This window comes from Balaenoptera borealis, assembly GCF_965194805.1.
Source record: "Balaenoptera borealis genome assembly, chromosome: 6".
Taxonomy (NCBI): Eukaryota; Metazoa; Chordata; class Mammalia; order Artiodactyla; family Balaenopteridae; genus Balaenoptera; species Balaenoptera borealis.
This window is the reverse complement of record NC_138863.1, coordinates 61,300,005-61,318,183: the sequence shown is the minus strand read 5'-3', so window position 1 is coordinate 61,318,183 and position 18,179 is coordinate 61,300,005.

Genomic DNA, 18,179 nt, shown 5'->3' with positions numbered 1-18,179 from the left:
CACTTTGAGACCAAAAATAACTTTGGGCAAAAGTTGGTGAGCATATTCCCTCTTTATGAGAATCCCAAAAGCCCAATGTCATGTTACGTGAAAGGGCTCCCTTGTGCTCAGTTATCTTAGCTAAATATGGAGTCAGTGTACTGTATGTCAAACTAGATGGTGGTTGATAGAAATGTAGAACCTAGTTAGGTGCTCTGATGTCAGGACTGAAGATGTTTCTGGCCATTATGACAGTTTGATTCATTAAAAGAACACTAACAGCAAAATAAATTCCTGTTTCATTACACACAAGAAATAATCAAGTTCCTTGATTAATAACCCGTATGGCTGATGGGTTCTCATCCTTGTGTTAAGAAGCTAGAAAAAGCTCAACTGAGATCATCTTAATGTTCACTCAATTAATAATTGAGATCATATGAATCCAGAAATGTGCCATTTGAGGATTTTTGCAGATATTACATGCATGGCCTAGTGCTCTGTGTATTTTCTAACATTATTGGAGTATCTTATGTGTGCAAAGACCTACTAGAAAGCTTCTGGCCCTTGCCTCCCTCTCCTTCAGACATCTACAGCTCTGCTTTCCTAAGTAAAATGTTGTAGCATTATAATGCTTTACAGATTGTACATTACATATTATGTAATTAGATATAGAAAGTACACTCTGTGGTTCCAAACTTTATCACTTACTAATTGTAAGACCTTCTGCAAGTCAGTCTCTCTGAATTATAGCTTCTACATCTGTAAAATGGAGCTGAGAATACCTTTTTATTGGTGGTTTTAAAACAAGTCCTCAAATTCTTTGACACTCTTTCCATCAAAAGGTGGAGTCCAATTCCCCTCCCCTTATACATGGGCCAGACTCAGTGACTCATGTCTAAAGAATGGAATGTGGCAGAAATAATACTATGTGACTTCTGAGGAGACAAATTTCCCCCTGGCTCTCTATCTTGGAATGCTTGCTCTTGGAGCCTAATCACTTCACCATTTAGTGACAAAGCCAAGCTGTTGCAGGGAAAGTTCACGTGTAGGTCACATGTAGGTCAAGTGCCCGTATTCCAAAAACAGTTAGAGATGAGCTCCCAGCGGACAGCCAAACATTAGCCACCAGACATGTGAATGAGTGAGTGAGTTTTCAGGTTATTCTAGCCCCCAGTCCTGTAGCCAGCCCGGCTGACACTGAGTACAGCAGAGAGAAACTGTCTTCTCTAAGTTCTTCCAAAATTGTAGATTAATGAGCAAATAAATGTCATTACTGTTTTAAGCCATGAAGGTTTGTGGTGGTTTGTTATGCAGCAACAGATAACTGGAACAAATTTTGGTATCACGATGAGAATTGAAAACATACAGCAACGACTTCAGGACTGGACAGCAGGCAGAATTTGGGAGGGTCTTCAAGAGACTGTTAAAGAAAACCTCATGGTTCTTGAAGATGTTATTGGTTAGGGGTGACAGGAAAGTGAGGAAATGTTATTGGGAGCTGTCATATAGTGGTAGAAAGTTAGCAACAGTGTCACCTATGGTAACATGGAAGATAAAAAATATACCAAATTACCCAAATGACCTATCTAAGGAGATTTTCAGGAAGAGCATTGAATGTGCTGCTTGGTCATTCTTACTGACTACAGTAGAATGCAAGAAGAGAGAGAAACTAAAGAAAGAACTGTTAAATATATAGCAGGCAAGAATTGCTAGGTTTGAAGTAACAGTTTCTCCTTCCTCATCTCTTCATATGGCAAAATAAATGGCTTCCAAGTGAAGATCAAATCCAGAGTCCTGTCGTGAAACACGGCCCAAAGGTGAAGTCAGTAGTGTGACTATAAAACTCTTTGTTAAGACCTCAGGAAGTTTTAAGGTGTTGCTTCATTGACCCTTTCAAGCGTACAAAAGACCTACAAACCGTAAGGATGTCCTCAGCAGCTTTGGAGACACTGAGGTAGAGAAGGGCTAAATGAGATTTGTGGGTGTGGCTTTTGCCAAATAATAGAGTTGGTTATAAATTGATTCATAAGAAGCCTACAAAAAAAATTTTTTTTTTTTAAGAATTATAATCAGCTTAGACCAAGAGGGACATTCAGGCCTTTGAATTCCCAAAGGGCACGAAGCAGTCTAAGAGAACTACTTGGCTGCAAAGATGGACTACTTTTAGTGGAAAAGGAAAAATGACTCAAAGGGTGGAATCGAGTCCAGCTATGGTGAACAACTTCCAGGAAGGAAGACCGGGTCCGAATCAGGGAACTGGCAACACACACTCAGGTGGATTTCAGAATAGCTGTGAACCGGGGACTGCCGTGTGCTTCCCATTTTTCTCCTTTTTGAACAGAAGTGTCTATAGCTTGACATGCCATCGTGTATTGGGTGTGGTGGGCAGACGGCTTGTCTCTTGATTCACAGGTCTTCAGATTGGGAGAAGCTGCACACAGGGGACAGGACCCAAGGAGCCTCAGCCACCCCTGGCCCTGATTTACGTGTCCAGATCATGGACCTCAAGCCTGATGCTACTGTAGGTACAATGTTTTAGGGATCTAGAGAGAGGCGAGTAAGTATATCTTACATGTAGGGGGAAATGTAAATAATTCATGTTCAATGGGCAGATTGTGAGGTCTTAAAACATGTCCACAAATTCTTTGATATTCTTGCCAACAAAAGATGCAGCCTAATTCCCCTTCCCTTGCAAGTGGCTGACCTCAGTGACTTGCTTCTAACAAATAGAATGTGGCAGAAGCAATCCTGTATGACTTCTCAGATGATCACAAAAGAAGAGGCAGCTTTTGACTTGTTTCTTTTCTCTTGGCATGTTTGCCTTTGGAATCCAGCCACCACTGTGGTAGGCGGCCAAGCAGCCACAGGGAAGGGCCGTGTGGAGGTGTTCTGGCCACAGCCCAGCTGCCGTCCTGGCTCTCAGCCAGCATCACCTGGCAACCTGTGAGTAAGCGAGTTTACAGATGGTCCCAGCCACCAGTCTCAAGCCACCCCAGATATGCCCTGGGAAGCAAAGACAAACTGTCCCTGCCAAGCCCTGCCCAAATTACAAATTCACGAGAAAAATAAATGCAATCATTGTTTTAAGGCATTAAGTTTTGGGGTGGTTTGTCACATGGCAAGAGATAATGGGATGTTGATGTGTAAATGGTTACTAGAAATATCCACATATGTAAATACAACCTTGTAACAGTTACAAGATTTTAGGCATTATAAACTACAATTTCTTTATGGTCCTCAGCTTTATCACCTACTAATTGTGAGACCTTTAGTAAGTCAGTCTCCTGAACATCAGTTTCTGCAACTGTAAAATGGAGATGAAAATACTTGTCTTAAAAAAAATCATTTATGAAGATTATATAGCAACAAAGAAAATGATATGTTATTATAGGTTATAAAACTAGATTCAAATGATTGCAACTGTAAAAATGTGCAGATGAGAAATAGATGGATTAGGTTAGTAGGCATAAAAGTCATTTTTCCTTCCATTTTCCAAATTTCCATAAGATTATTTACTTCAGTAATAATAATTTTTAAAAAAGTATTTTCAAAAATCCCACTGTGCACTCCCAGCCCAAACCCAGGGAGTCAGTCAGTGGTTATTTCTTCTCAACCTCCCTACCAGTTAAATCAGGTAAATGGTTAGGAAGAGGAACAGGGACAAAATGGCTTCTCGTCCCTTAGAGCTTGGGGGTCAATAGAGGATTGACTCCAGAACCCAGATTTCTTACCTCCCCAGTTAGCGTGCCATTTCTTCCACCTGTAACCTCAGTACTACTTTCATCTGTGTGGGCTAAGCATTAGAACCAATGCCACATGAGATGCCCTGTATTTAAATAACCGGCAGTCCCAGCCATCTGAGCTTAGAGGCATGTAATCCAATGATCAGGGGAGCCTGTCAAAATGCATATGGTGGGGGCTTCCCTGGTGGCGCAGTGGTTAAGAATCCACCTGCCAATGCAGGGGACATGGGTTCGATCCCTGGTCCGGGAAGATCCCACATGCCGCGGGGCAACTAAGCCCGTGTACCACAGCTACTGAGCCTGCGCTCTAGACCCCGCGAGCCACAACTACTGAAGCCCGTGGGCTTAGAGCCCGGGGTCTGCAACAAGAGAAGCCACCGCAGTGAGAAGCCCGCCCACCGCAACGAAAACACAATGCAGCCAAAAATAAATAAATTAAATTTAAAACAAAAAACAAAAAACAAAAACCAGATGAGTTAATTGGGTAGGAAACACTTGTAAAAAAAAAAAATGCATATGGTGGAGTCTGCCTCCACCATATAATACCTGGGGTCTTTGCAGATGTAAGTAATGATTCTGAGAGAAAATCATCCTGAATTACAAGGGTGCACCCTAAATCCAATGACACAGACAGAGAGCACAAGGACATGTGAAGGTGGAAACAGAGGCTGGAGTTATGTAGCCACAAACCAAGAAACGTCTGGAGCCACTAGATGCTGGAAGAGGCAGGGAATGGATTCTCCCTTAGACCCCAGAGGGAGGACAACCCTGAGGACACCTTGATTACAGCTTCTAGCTCTCAGAACTGTGGGAGAATAAATTTCTGTTATTTTAAGACACCAAGTTTGTGGTAATTTGTTATGGTAGCCCTAGGAAAGTAATGCAATGGATGAATCTCACAAATCATAACATTGAAGGAAAAAAGATTCAAGTTACAGGAAAAAAACCATTTAAATGAAGTTTTTAAAACATGAAAACTGATGCTTTATAATACTTACAGATACATATATATTGACAAAACCATAAAGAAGCAAATGGGAATGACAAACACCAAATTTAGGGGAGTGGAAAGTGTGAAGTGATGGGAGGGAAGGGGACACAATGGGGTTTCACAGAGGGCTTCACCTGTACTGATAACATTGTGTTTCTTAAGCTGAGTACTGCGGTCAGGCATGATCAATTTCATATTTTTATGTTGTTGTGTAGGACTTAACTATTTAATAATAATTAAATTTTAAATAAAATTTAAAAGGAAATGGAAAAACGACAAGAAGGAAAGTCGATGATGGCACCTTGAAGGCGGGAGCTTCTTTCTTGGATAGCACATGACCTTTCAAATGTCAGCCAGGACATGATTTGGTACATATGTATCTGCAGATACTTAATAAATGGATGAAAATCACTTCGTTAATATTCAGTGTTCTGATGTCGTTTATAAATAATTCCAATAGTAACCTTTTTCACTGGAAAAACACCTGTACAGTGTCGACTCTGATTACTCCCTGTGGATATTGTTTAGCTAAAAATTAATATATCATACTTTCTAGAATGACAGACTGTGGGCTGGAATAAGAGAAAACAGTAATTTATAAGATGGAGTAATTATTGGAGGATCCAGGTACTATTTACTGACTTTCTTCTTTGTTCTCAAGCCAACAAAATTATTGAGTCCACATTCCGAGTCCTTTATTGGCCTTAATCTTAGGTTGTCTATCAAAAACAATAGTGTTGTGGACTAATAAACACCACAAATCCGTAATAAACCACACAGGCCCTTCGTCTTCCAAGGTAATAAGTGAGCTCAGCTGAAGCATTATCAAAGTGTCACTGACTAGCTGGGCTGTAGAGCCCTTGCTCCCTTGGGTGGCTGAGGCCGCCTCCCTGGCTGTGCTATCTGGACTGTCCACGAGGTGGCAGCAACTGCACAGCTGTCAACCAGCGGCCTCCAAGGGCAACCAAGGCTGCCATTGACTTCCTCACCACCAACAGGGCGGTTGTAGTTTGTCAGATTTGGTTGTTTCTTTTAGTGCTGGGATTTAGAAAAGCATTGTGACCATTTCCAATTAAAAATTATTCAGGTTTAATCACAAGTAACATAAACAATAGTTTGATATCTAGTATAAACAGCCTCACCTTGTTTTCTTTCCTTTTTTTTTCTTTTTTTCAATATACTTGGTGAAATGCTTTACTATTTTAAAACCACGCCTATTTCCCAAAGCGTACCAGTCATGTGAATAATTTCACATAATAAGACATACATTTATATTGTGAAGGTACAGTGGAAGTCAACAGCTAAAATATTCAAAGAAAGAGTCTTTCAAACAATTTGCATTTTACAAAGGGCAGAATCATTTGACAGCAGATAAATTACAGCTGGTTCCAGTGGCCTCTTCTTGTAGGACACTATTGCTAAAATCCAGATTCAGCTAGGAAATGTCACATCAAGTCTCTAGCTTTCTTACTCAGTCTTACATTGCCAGATCTGGAAGCTCTGAACCCCTTAGCACCTAAGCCCCAAAGTGTTAACAAATTAAGTCTTATGGACCCCTGCTCAGACCCTAGTCCAGCCATGGCCCTCTGTTTTGGTGGGGAAGGTTCTTTTTCTGTTAGAGTTGGTGCAGCCAAAAATGAAACCAAAGCCGAGATTAAAACAGCACAAGCTTTATTCAATGGCCAGAGAATGGAGAAGTGGGAATTTAGTAGTCTCACCCACCTGGGGAGAGGGATTTGATTTTAAAGAGTAAAGAGAGAGGGAGGAGAAGTGAGGCTGATGATGGGGAGGCATATGCATTAGTTTTCCAGGGAAGGGACAGGGCTTTCTGAGGGAGTGGGGTGACACCCTCTTTTTATCCTTTTTTGGTCCTTGACTTCCAGTTATGGCCACCAGTAAGTGTGTCATTTAATATGCTAATGTAGTAAAATCGGCATATAATGAGACTCAGGGTCTGTTGGAGGTCAGATTCATTGCCATCTTGGTTCCAGCTGGTTCCATCTGGTTTTTGTTTTTCTCTTCCTATAGCTTCCTTTCTTATCTTCAGACTCTGTGATTTAAAGATTTATATTAACTTCTGTTAAAGGTGGGGATTGGTGAGTTTTGAGCAAGGATCTGTGCCAGCTCTGTCAACAAAATGATGATTATAAGAGTGGTCCTTAGCAATTTCTGAGCTGGCACTGCCTAATTTTCAAAGTAGTGTAAAGGAAGACTCTTGCACATCCCTCAGATGTAAACATTCTAAGTATGCTTGAGATGTATAAAGAAAAAGAACGAATGAACTAGAAAAGTGCCTTCTCTAAACTGAACATAAATGTGGAGCACTAGGAGCAATGTGGTGACAGGAAGAACACTGGCTTTGCTTCTGGGAACACAGATTTGAGCTCTTTCCCTAAGGAACTGTGGAATCTGAGCTATCCCCTCTGTGTAATGGGGATACCATTATCTTAATACCTCTCCTACTGACCTCCTGGGTTATTGTGAGACTCACAGGGAACAAATAGTCTAGATGCTCAATAAATGTTTGTTAAATATTGTTAAATAAAATGATGGTGGAGGAAATTCCCGGCAGTCCAGTGGTTAGGACTCAGCACTCTCACTGCCGGGGCCCGGGTTCAAACCCTGGTCAGGGAAATAAGATCCTGCAAGTCGTGTGGCATGGCCAAAAAAATAAATAAATAAAACTAAATGATGGTGGGAGGACTTTAAGAACTGTACTTTTGGGCTTCCCTTGTGGCGCAGTGGTTGAGAATCTGCCTGCCAATGCAGGGGACACGGGTTCGAGCCCTGGTCTGGGAAGATCCCACACGCCGCGGAGCAACTAGGCCCGTGAGCCTGCGCGTCTGGAGCCTGTGCTCCTCAACAAGAGAGGCCGCGATAGTGAGAGGCCCGTGCACTGTGATGAAGAGTGGCCCCCACTTGCCGCAACTAGAGAAAGCCCTCGCACAGAAACGAAGACCTAACACAGCCATAAATAAATAAACAAACAAATAAATAAAAAAGAATCTGCCTGCCAATGCAGGGAACACAGGTTTGATAAAAACAAAAAACAAAAAAATTTTACTTTCATAAACAACCCAAAATATATAACCATAGGGTTTTATAACTGAAACAGATAATGTAGGAATCGTTTTCAGGAATGAACTGACTATGAATATCCTTCCATCCATACTTAGCAGTGGTTCTCAACTCTGAGAAGCTTTTTAAAATTCCCAGTGCCCAGGGTTTTTTGCGGGGGGTGGGGTGGGGGGGGAACCAGACCTTGTTTTTGTATTGTTGTTTGGTTGGCTGGTTGGTTGAAGCTCCCCAGGTGATAATAACATGTAGCCAGGATTGAGACCTATGGCTCTAGTGCAAAAGTCAGTGTCATTTTGAATATTGGCTATAATTGATTCATAGTAGAAATTAGTTTCTATTTGATAAAAATTTCTACCACTTACGGCCAGAAATACAGGGTTGTGTCTTGATCACTTTTTTTGGTTATAACACTCTTGCTCTTTGTACAAAATAAAAATTGCTTTGATGCAGAAAATGTGAAAAGTACAGTGAAAATAAAACAAAAAAATCACTCTAAATCTGTAACCACTGTTAACACATTGGAGCATGCCCTTGCAGTTTTTTTTCCTTGTGTGTATATGTGTATTTAAAACATAACAATGGAATCAGGCCATGTTTTGTAGCCAGCTTTGTTCACTCAGGAATACAATACGGACATTTTCCCATGCCAGTAAACTTTCTTCTGTGACATGGTTTTTAATGGCTACTTTGCAGCCATAATTTCTTTAATCTCTTGTTGTTTAACCTTAGATTCTTTTCAATTATTCTATTGTATTAAAAAATATTGCAACGAATTCCTGTAACATTTTTTTTTGCACAATGCCCTGATAATTTCTTTGAATAATTACCCCACCTTTCATCTTTACTCCTGACCAGTTTGGGCAGGCTTTTCGATGAATCAACGAAGATGAGCTTCTTGGAAGTGCTGACACCAGTGACCTACCTCCACATTCTACAGGTGCCTCCAGAACAGCTGGATCTCTTAGCCAATACTGTCAGGGCAGCTCAAAATTAGCCTGACATTCAACACATCAGTGGTTCTCAAGGTTTAATGTGCCTACGAATCACCTGGCAAATGCAGAGCCTATCAGTATGCAGATCTGGAGTGGAGGCCGAGATTCTGAGTGTCAAACAGGCTCACAGGTGATGCTGTGGCTGGTCAGTGGACCACACGTGAAGAGCAAAGACCAAGGTTACATCCCCCACTACTGAGGACCCCTGTGTCTCCTCTTTCCCAGTTACCTAACACATGATGACTTCACAAATAAAGGGTAGGGTTGAAGTGAGTATCTACTTTCAATACTGTAATGTGTTGATTCAGGCCAGGTCTTGGACCTTGCTTTTGAAAGAAAAAATTTTTTGTTTGTGATTTTTAGTGCTCTAATTTCCAGGTGACTATTAGGCAGCTTTTCTTTCAATGTTAGTCATTACATGAAAAAGAAAATTCAAGGTTTTATAGCTGGGACTGATGGCATACAATGGATCCCAAGAGTGACTAAGGCAGCATACCCTTTTGTCCACTCGTTATAGGAATCTATCCACCTTCATGGGTGGCTTATCTTGGAAACATGAAGTGTAAAGAACATGCTTTGTAGTTGATGGGATTTTCCAGGAACCATGACTTTTTTTTTTTAACCAGAGAAAACTAAGCAAATGCTTCACAGTTTTTGTTTTAACAAGGTGAGCTAACCTACCATCTACTTTTTTTTCTTTTAATTTATTTTTATTTATTTATTTATTTTTGGCTGCGTTGGGTCTTCGTTGCTGCGCTCGGGCTTTCTCTGGTTGTGGCGAGCGGGGGCTACTCTTCGCTGCGGTGTAGAGGCTTCTCATTGTGGTGACTTCTCTTGTTGTGGAGCATGCGTTCTAGGTGCGTGGGCTTCAGTAGTTGTGGTGCATGGGCTCAGTGGTTGTGGCTCGCAGGCTCTAGAGCGCAGGCTCAGTAGTTGTAGTGCACAGGCTTAGTTGCTCCGCAGCATGTGGGATCTTCCCAGACCAGGGATTGAACCCATGTTCCCTGTATTGGCAGGTGGATTCTTAACCACTGGGCCACCAGGGAAGTCCTCAACTTCTACTTTGAACATTGACAACACTTAGCATTTAAACAGCTTTTATTACAAAAGAACAATGCATGTTCATTGTAGGAAATTTGGACAAGTTAAAAGGTAGAAAAAAAATTACCCCTAAATCCCATCACTCAGAGATAACCGTTGATAATAATCTATGGATATTACAAACATGCTCAAGTACCTCAGCAAGTTAGGAAAACCCTCATTTCCTCTCTGGTTCATACAACCCCTCCAAATACAAATCCTGTCCATTTTTTCTGCTCCTTATCCTAGGAGGTAGGGACAGTAAATCCGAGACACTTAAGAACTATTTCTTCTTCACATCCTTCATCAATCATATTAAATGTTTTATTTGGGGAAAATGATTATTAGGTCATCTAAAATTTTATGATACATATTTTCATAGTGAAAAATTTCCACTTGTTCTTACAAGTGGAAATTCAATTGTTTAATGATTTTAGCTTTTTTCCAACAGCAGTTTAGCAACCCTTCCTTGAGTCAGCTGCCCATACTATGACAAGCTAATTAACTACATTAACCCCTGCGTGTCAGCTCACATACCGTATTCAATAACTTAAAATATCATAGGGTGCTGCAGAATAATTACTAGAACTACGATTTGATCAGTGTTTCAGAGTTTACAATAGGTCCATATACAGACATTTCACATGTACTTTATTGTGTTGTCACCATAGCAACTCTATGAAACATTAGTTTTATTTCTGTTTTATAAGTGACAAAACTGAGGCTCAAAGATGATAAGTGATTTGCTAAAAAATCTCATGTTCAGCGAGTGGCAGAATAAAGAAAATGTTACCTTTTTTGACTTTCTGCTACTGACCAATTCTTGTCCTTAATTTCCTTATTAAAATGTTGCAGAATAAAAAAGGCTTCATGTAAAAATACAAGACAAATATGCAGATGTTCTTGCTTCCTGCTGTGCTGTAATAAATTCCTTTATCTCTGAAAATAAAATTAAATTAAAATGTAAGATATGTATGGGAACTCTCTTTTCAGTTTTTCTGTAAATCTAAAACTGTTCTAAAAAAGTTTATTTAAATGTAAGAAAAGATAATCTAATAAAATAACATACATCATATCAGAATATCTTTTATATAAATAGCTCTTTCCTAATCTCCATTTCTGCCTTCACTGCTTTACAATCCTGTGGTGTCCTGTAACCACAGACCTCTGGCCCTCTTGACATTGACGACTAGACTGCTGAGATTTTCCAGCCAAGAGACCACATTCCGCATAATCCAGAGGCTGTCAGTATAATGAAGCGTCTTTTCCAGTGTGGCCAAAGACACATTTCCCTTCTAGGTTTCTAATTCTTTCAGTCTCAGAAATGTGCTGGCATCCACAAATTAAATTTCACTCCTTTGGAAGATGAGCATTACTAGGGATGATTGCCTTAGAACACTGGGTGTATTTCAGATCCCAATTCAACAAGCAGGTGCCTCTCGCCTTCCAAGAGCCCACGTCATTGCCTCAGGCTTCTCTGGAACTTCGCCACAATTACTAGTCAGCAACTCTTCTGATAGAAGTGGGGCCCTAGCACAAGATGAGGTCACTTTACCTGCCTGATGGCGTTACACTTATAGTCGCCATTCTTTTAGGAGTTAAACAAAATCTAAGTGCTTAGCAACCCCTTTTTGTTCAAGAGGACTCCATCTTTTGTCTTCCAAGGGTGGATCTGCCAGACAGATTCTTCGGGCATTTGGAAAATTGAATTTGGAGGAAAGACTGAGGCCAAGAAGCACTCAGGCTAATGGTGGTAGAGAAATTTCTCAGGGAGAAGCCCTGATTCTGGACACATGGCCTTCCAGAATTTCTAGCTTCCTTCACAGCTAGGTGTGGCCATATGGTGTGGCCATATGACTAAGTTCTGGCCAATGGGATGTGAGCCAAAGTAATGTATGCAACTTCTGGGTTAAGCCTTTAAGAGGAAGGGGTGTGTCTTCCCTTCTTTCCCTCTTTCTGCTAGCAGGAATATGGGTGGGGGAACAAACCATCTTGGTTGCAAAGATGAGGGCAACATCCGAAAGATGATAGAGCAACAAGAGGGAAAAACCTGGGCCCTTGATTACTTTGCAAAGGAAAGCCACTATACTTCCACATGAGAGAGAAATAAACTTCTAACTTGTTAAAGCCATTGGATACCATTTCTTACCTGCTTGAATAGATTTTCTCCCAATGTCAATGTCAGTGTCAGCCCGTGGAGTACACCTTTCAGGCTCTGGGCCCTCCCAGCGGCCCCTGCCCCACTGTAATGAACTAAGGCAGGATTAGGGTGCTGCAAGGTATGATTTGTTCTGTACTTTCTTTCTCTACTCTCTCTCTCTCCTGTGGTTCTTAGATAAGTTCTCTTTGAAAAGCATTACACAATGTTCTTTCTCTCATTCTGTTCTCTGCTCTAAGCTTTCAGTCAATCAATCAATCTTTCTCACTCTAAGGCTGTGTTATTAAGCTCACCACCTTTGTGCTGCTGGCATCTATTAAGGCTGCAATTCTGTTGTTCTACTGCTCATTCCCAGCTGACTTGTTGCACGGTAGAATGGGGCAATTTATCACCTTCAGAAAACCCTACCACCACTTACATAGTAAAAGGACAGGCTCTCTCACATAAAACCACTGCGAAGATGACTTTTCTAAGGAAAACAAACACATTCTCACTGCCATATCTCATGACACAGCCACTCTTAGAAGAACTAACTGGATCTCAACTGGATCCAAAGACTGAAATCAGCCCCACCGCATCCCTGAGGGAAAGCTAGCAGGTGTGATGGGTGGAGAGCCATTCACTCAAGCCAGAGAAAACTGTATCTTGAAACAAAACAATTGGTAGTCCAGGCAAGCTGTTGGCACCAGCAAGATGCTGCAAGAATTACAGTGGCCTCTTTACAGGAAGGCAGAACATGGCATTGGGAAATCCAGGAGCAAGCTGTATTTGGAGAACTCAGCTTGTAGTTGGTATTTGGGAAGTCTGTCAGCAGATAGCAGGACTCCAGGCAACAGGCAGAAGTTTAAGGACAGGACTTCAGGCCCTAGAATAGTGATTCTCAACTGGAGGCGATTTTGTCTCTCCAAGGGATATGTGGCAATGTCTGGAGACATTTTTAATTGTTATAATTGGGAGATGCTAATGGCATCTAATGAGCAGAAGCCAGGGATGCTGCTAAACATTCTACAATGCATACAGCAGCCCCTACAGACAGACACACACAATAGAAAAGCATCCAGCATAAATGTCAATAGTACCAATGTGGAGAAACCCTGCCCTAGACACTAACATTTACAGGGCATGGCCCCTATCTCAGGAGTGTCAGGGGTTCTGAGCTGTCTGCCAAGGCACAGGCTCGAGAAGGAAAGTAAGACCTGGCCCTGAGTACCAAAGCTAGGCTGCAGGTCAGAGGAGCAGGACTGAATCCCATTTATCAGATGGTGGCACAATGTCACAACCAGAACTAGGAGCAAAATAAATTAATCCCAAATCCACAGGGTATCCCACTAGAACAGTTTAAATTCCTCTAGGAATCCAGGAAGATTGTTCTATAGCAGGATTCTCAACCTGGTTCTTTAAATCTTTTGGAGGCAGGGGAAGATCTAAGCACAAAGATAAGGGGATCTTGACCTTCCTCAAATTATATGCAAAATTATGTATTTTTGCATTTTCCTGGGGTAAGGATCCAAAGCTTCTCTCAGGTTCTAAAAGTGGGTATAAGTCGCAAAAAAGGTCAAAACTACTGCTGAAAGCCTAAGGTATCAGGATGAACCTGGCAGGAGGGGAACATGTAGTCTTAAGTAAAGGAAGAATAATTAAACACTTACTGTTTACCAGGTACTGTTCTGTTGCCTAACTTGGATTAACTCATTTAATCCTCATAACAATCTTATAAAGCAGACACTTTTTCAATCCCATTTTATAGATGAAGAAACCAAGGCTAAACTTTCTCTGAGGCAATGCTTACCAACCTTTTTCCCATCGTGGCATACACGCAAAAGCTATTATATAGAAAAATTGTGAGTATTCATAAGAAAGTTTAGTAACGTTGCCATAAATAAGAGCAGTCGACAAAATAAAATTGCACATCTATATTTTAGCAACAAATAATTAGAAAACACAATTAAAAGAAAGATGCTAATGGTAATGGCAACAAATGATAAGGCACCTTGGAATAAATCCAACAAAACAGGTGCAAGATCTTTATGGAGAAATCAAAAAGCTTCAGTGATACACATCAAAGGTACAGTGGGGTAAAGGGATGAGGATGCTCATGACCAGAGGCAATTGGTCCAGGGGCTCCCGCAGCCCATGTCCACTTCTCACCTATCTGCCTTGGCCTCGTCAGGGCTGAGGGTTTAAAAACCCTGAAGCCCATTCAGAACACATCAGTTTGCTTACATGGCACACCAGATAGAAAACTCTGCTATTACCATTAAAGAAATTTAATTAGTAGTAACAAGTTTTGCAACAAAGAAAACGCTAAGCCTAGCTATTTCTAAAGGCAAGAACAGCCAAGTAATGGAGATGGTTCCAGTCATACATGAAATCTTGCAGAACAGAAAAAAAAAAGGGAATAGCGTCCAGCTCATTAACTGAGGCTAGCACAACCTTGACACTAAAACCAGACAAGAACTGGGAAAAGAGGTTTTCAGGCTACTGTAAGATCAACAGACAAAATATAATTGCAAATCTACCCTTTAGCAATAAATATATAGAAGACACAATTAAAAGAAAAATGCTAATTATAATGGCAACAAAATATATAAGGCAACTTGGAATAGATCTAACAAGAGATGTACAAGTCCTTTATGGAAAAAAAATCATAAAATGTCAGTAAAGGACATTAAAGAGGATGTAAACAATATTTTGCTAAAATGACCTATAGGTTTAATGACATTCTATTCATGGAACTTGACAAGCTGCTTCTAAGATACAGGAGAGCAAAGAGCCAAGAATAGCCAAAACAATCCTGGAGAAGAACCAGGAGAAGCAATGGTCTTACTACCAGATACTAAGACTTGTTATTAAGTCATTAAAAACTAAGAACATGTTATAATTCTGAGATAGATCAATGGACCAAAACAGAGTCCAGAATAATACCCATGAACAGATGAATATAAGGAAAACTTATCTATGGCATTGCAGATTAGGAGGAGAGATACGGACTATTCGATAAGTGTTAATTGATTAACCATGTGAGGGGAAAAGTTAAGTGAACTCCTATCTCACAACTGTACACAGAAATCAATTCTTGATAGACAAAGGCCTTAAAGACAGGATTTTTTTTTTTTAATAAATTTACTTATTTATTTATTTTTGGCTGAGTTGGGTCTTTGTTGCTGCACGCGGGCTTTCTCTAGTTGCGGTGAGCAGGGGCTATTCTTCATTGTGGTGCACAGGCTTCTCATTGCGGTGGCTTCTCTTGTTGTGGAGCACAGGCTGCAGGCACGTGGGCTTCAGTAGTTGTGGCACATGGGCTCAGTAGTTGTGGCTCACGGGCTTAATTGCACCATGGCATGTGGGATCTTCCCGGACCAGGGCTCGAACCCGTGTCCCCTGCATTGGCAGACAGATTCTTAACCACTGCACCATCAGGGAAGTCCTAAAGACAGGATTTTTAAAACTTCAGAAGAATATGTAGAACAGTATCTTTCTCACATTGAGGTAACAAAGGATTTCTTAACATAAAACCGGAAGCACAGATTCAACTACATTATAATAAAACTGCTGTTCCTCAAAGAATATCAAGTTATCAAGAGAGTGAAAACAGAAGCCAAAAACTGGAGGAAGATACTCATTACACATAGAGTGCACTCAGGGTTAATAACCAGACATATGGTCTCCTTTGAATCAATAAGAAAAAGATAAAAATCTAATATAGAAATCGACAAATATGAATAGCCTTGCACAGAAGAACACATCTGGGTGATAAATAAACATACGAAACTATGTTCAACCTCATTAGTTACTAGAGAAACACAAGTTCTTGTTTCATACCCACCAGGTTGACAAAAATTAAAAAGTCTGACAATAGCAAGTGTTGGTGAGAATTTGTAATAATGGCAACCATCACACAGTATTAAATAGTAATCTGGAACTATCCAGTAAAGCTGAGCATGTGCATTAACCCTATCACCCAGTGATTTCTCTTCTGGTGTAGTAAGCAGGCTTCTAAGACGGCTCCCCACCTCCCGGTTTTCATGCCCACGTGTAATTCCCTCCCCTGAAGGGTTACCTGCACCTAGTAACTTGCTTCTAATAGAATACATCAAAAGTGGTGGGATTCCACCCTGAAATCAGGTTTCAGAAAACTGACTTCTGCGTAGCTCTCGTTCTCTAGCGCTTCCTGCTTTCTCGCGAGAAGTTGTTGGAGCAAGCTGAACCAACGCAGAGACCCACAGGGCAAAGAACTGAGGGCTGCAGCCAGCAACCAGAGAGGAGCTAGGCAGCTTTCAGCACAACAGCCCCGGGGGAACTGATTCCCTCCAACAACGAAGTGAGTGCGTTTGGAAACGGATTCTTCCCCAGAGGATAACTGCGGCGCCTGCCCACGTCTTGATAGCAGCCATGTTAGAGCCCCGAGCCAGAGGACCCAGCTAAGCCACGTCTGGATTCCTGACCCATAGCAACTGTGAGATAATAAATGTATGTTGTTTCAAGCTGTTTAAATCGGGGGAAATGTTTAATGCTGCAATAGATAATTAGTACATCTGAGTATAAATCCTAGCACAGTGCTTCCCAGCAGGTGCAGCAAGGCACACTTGTATATGGAGTATGGATTACAGGTAAGCCCAGATATTGCTCCTTCGATCACTGGGGCTGCCGAGAACAGGTAGGTCAAGGCGGGCCCGGGATAAGCCGAGTTCAAGAGCATATTATCCCCAGCCAAGGGCAGCCTCATCTGTTTACCCCAGTATGCCATACAGTGTTCCTGGGTTTTGTGTGTATGTGACATGATGTGAAAAAGGTAGGAAAGCCCTGGATTAGAAAATAATTTCTATTTCTTTCAGAATGTGTTTGGTAATTTATATTTACTAGGACTGTGTTCTCAATGTTTCATCACCTGTGAACTTGCTAAAACTGCAAATTTTCAGACTCCGTCTCAGACCTACTAAATCAGGTACTCTAGGGAGGAGTCTCAGCAATCAGTGTTCTTAAAAGGCTTTCAGGTGATTCTCATAATGCTGAAATCTGAGAAACACTGTTGTGGGAATTGGTGCATTTCACCTGTTTTCAAATTTATTGGCAAATTATGTCCTCTTTCCACTGCTAATGTTATTAGTGTTTTCTCCTCTTTCTTGGGCAACTCTGAAGGTTTATCACTACTATTAGTCTTTTCAAAAGACTGTACTGTTTCTTCACTTTCTATTTCATTAATTTTTTCTCTTATTATTTCCATCCTTCTGCCTTCTTAAGGCTTATTCTGTTCCTGTTAACCAAATATTTGGGAGCACTTTTAACCAAATATTTGGCTCAGGTTGATTGGGGTGTGGGTAACACAGATGGTATAAATTCTGGCCTCAAACACATGTGATGACAAACTTGTGGTTAGATATTCTCCAAGTATTTTTCCCCATTTTTACGTTTCATTTAGATGCAAGGACGATAGGTAAATTCCCTCCACTATCTCTCTCTCTCTAGGGCACCCCACTCTCACCACCACATCCCAGATCAGTGCTCTTGAATGTACCTAGTATAACCTTTCTGGAATCCTGGCTTCATGCGGATGTTTTCCAGCCCATCATCTCAGCTTTTACAGGCCTCATGCTTTTGTCTGTCCTCCTCAGCACATGGCCACCTAAGATAGCCAGACACCTCCATGGCAAACATCAGCATCGGATAGGCTTACCTCTCTGAATTTTTACTTTCTTACTATCTATAGCAGGGATATTCCTCCTTTTCCTGATAGGCCAGCCAAGTATTTTTTTAAAAATTTTAAAGTATATTTTATCCAGAATTTTTAGTTCCATACTGGAAGACTTCTCTGGACATCTAGTCTTCCATATAATCAGAAATGGAAGTCATTATATTTGTAACAAGCATTTTCTTTGTCTTTTCCTAACTTTTAAAGTTGAATGCTTATCTCATTTTTAAGGCTTTCATATTTTTTATATTTTTAAGCTATAAATTTCCCTCTGAATACCACTTTACCCCACAATAACAATCGAGATAAAATCTTGTTGAGTATTTACCATTACTATGCAACATTACTATTGCATAGGTGCAATGCAAAACGCTCTTTATGTATTATTTCATTGATCTTCACAAAACTCAACGAGATGTGTATTATTATGATTCCTCATTTTATCAATGAGGAAATTAAAATGAAAAAA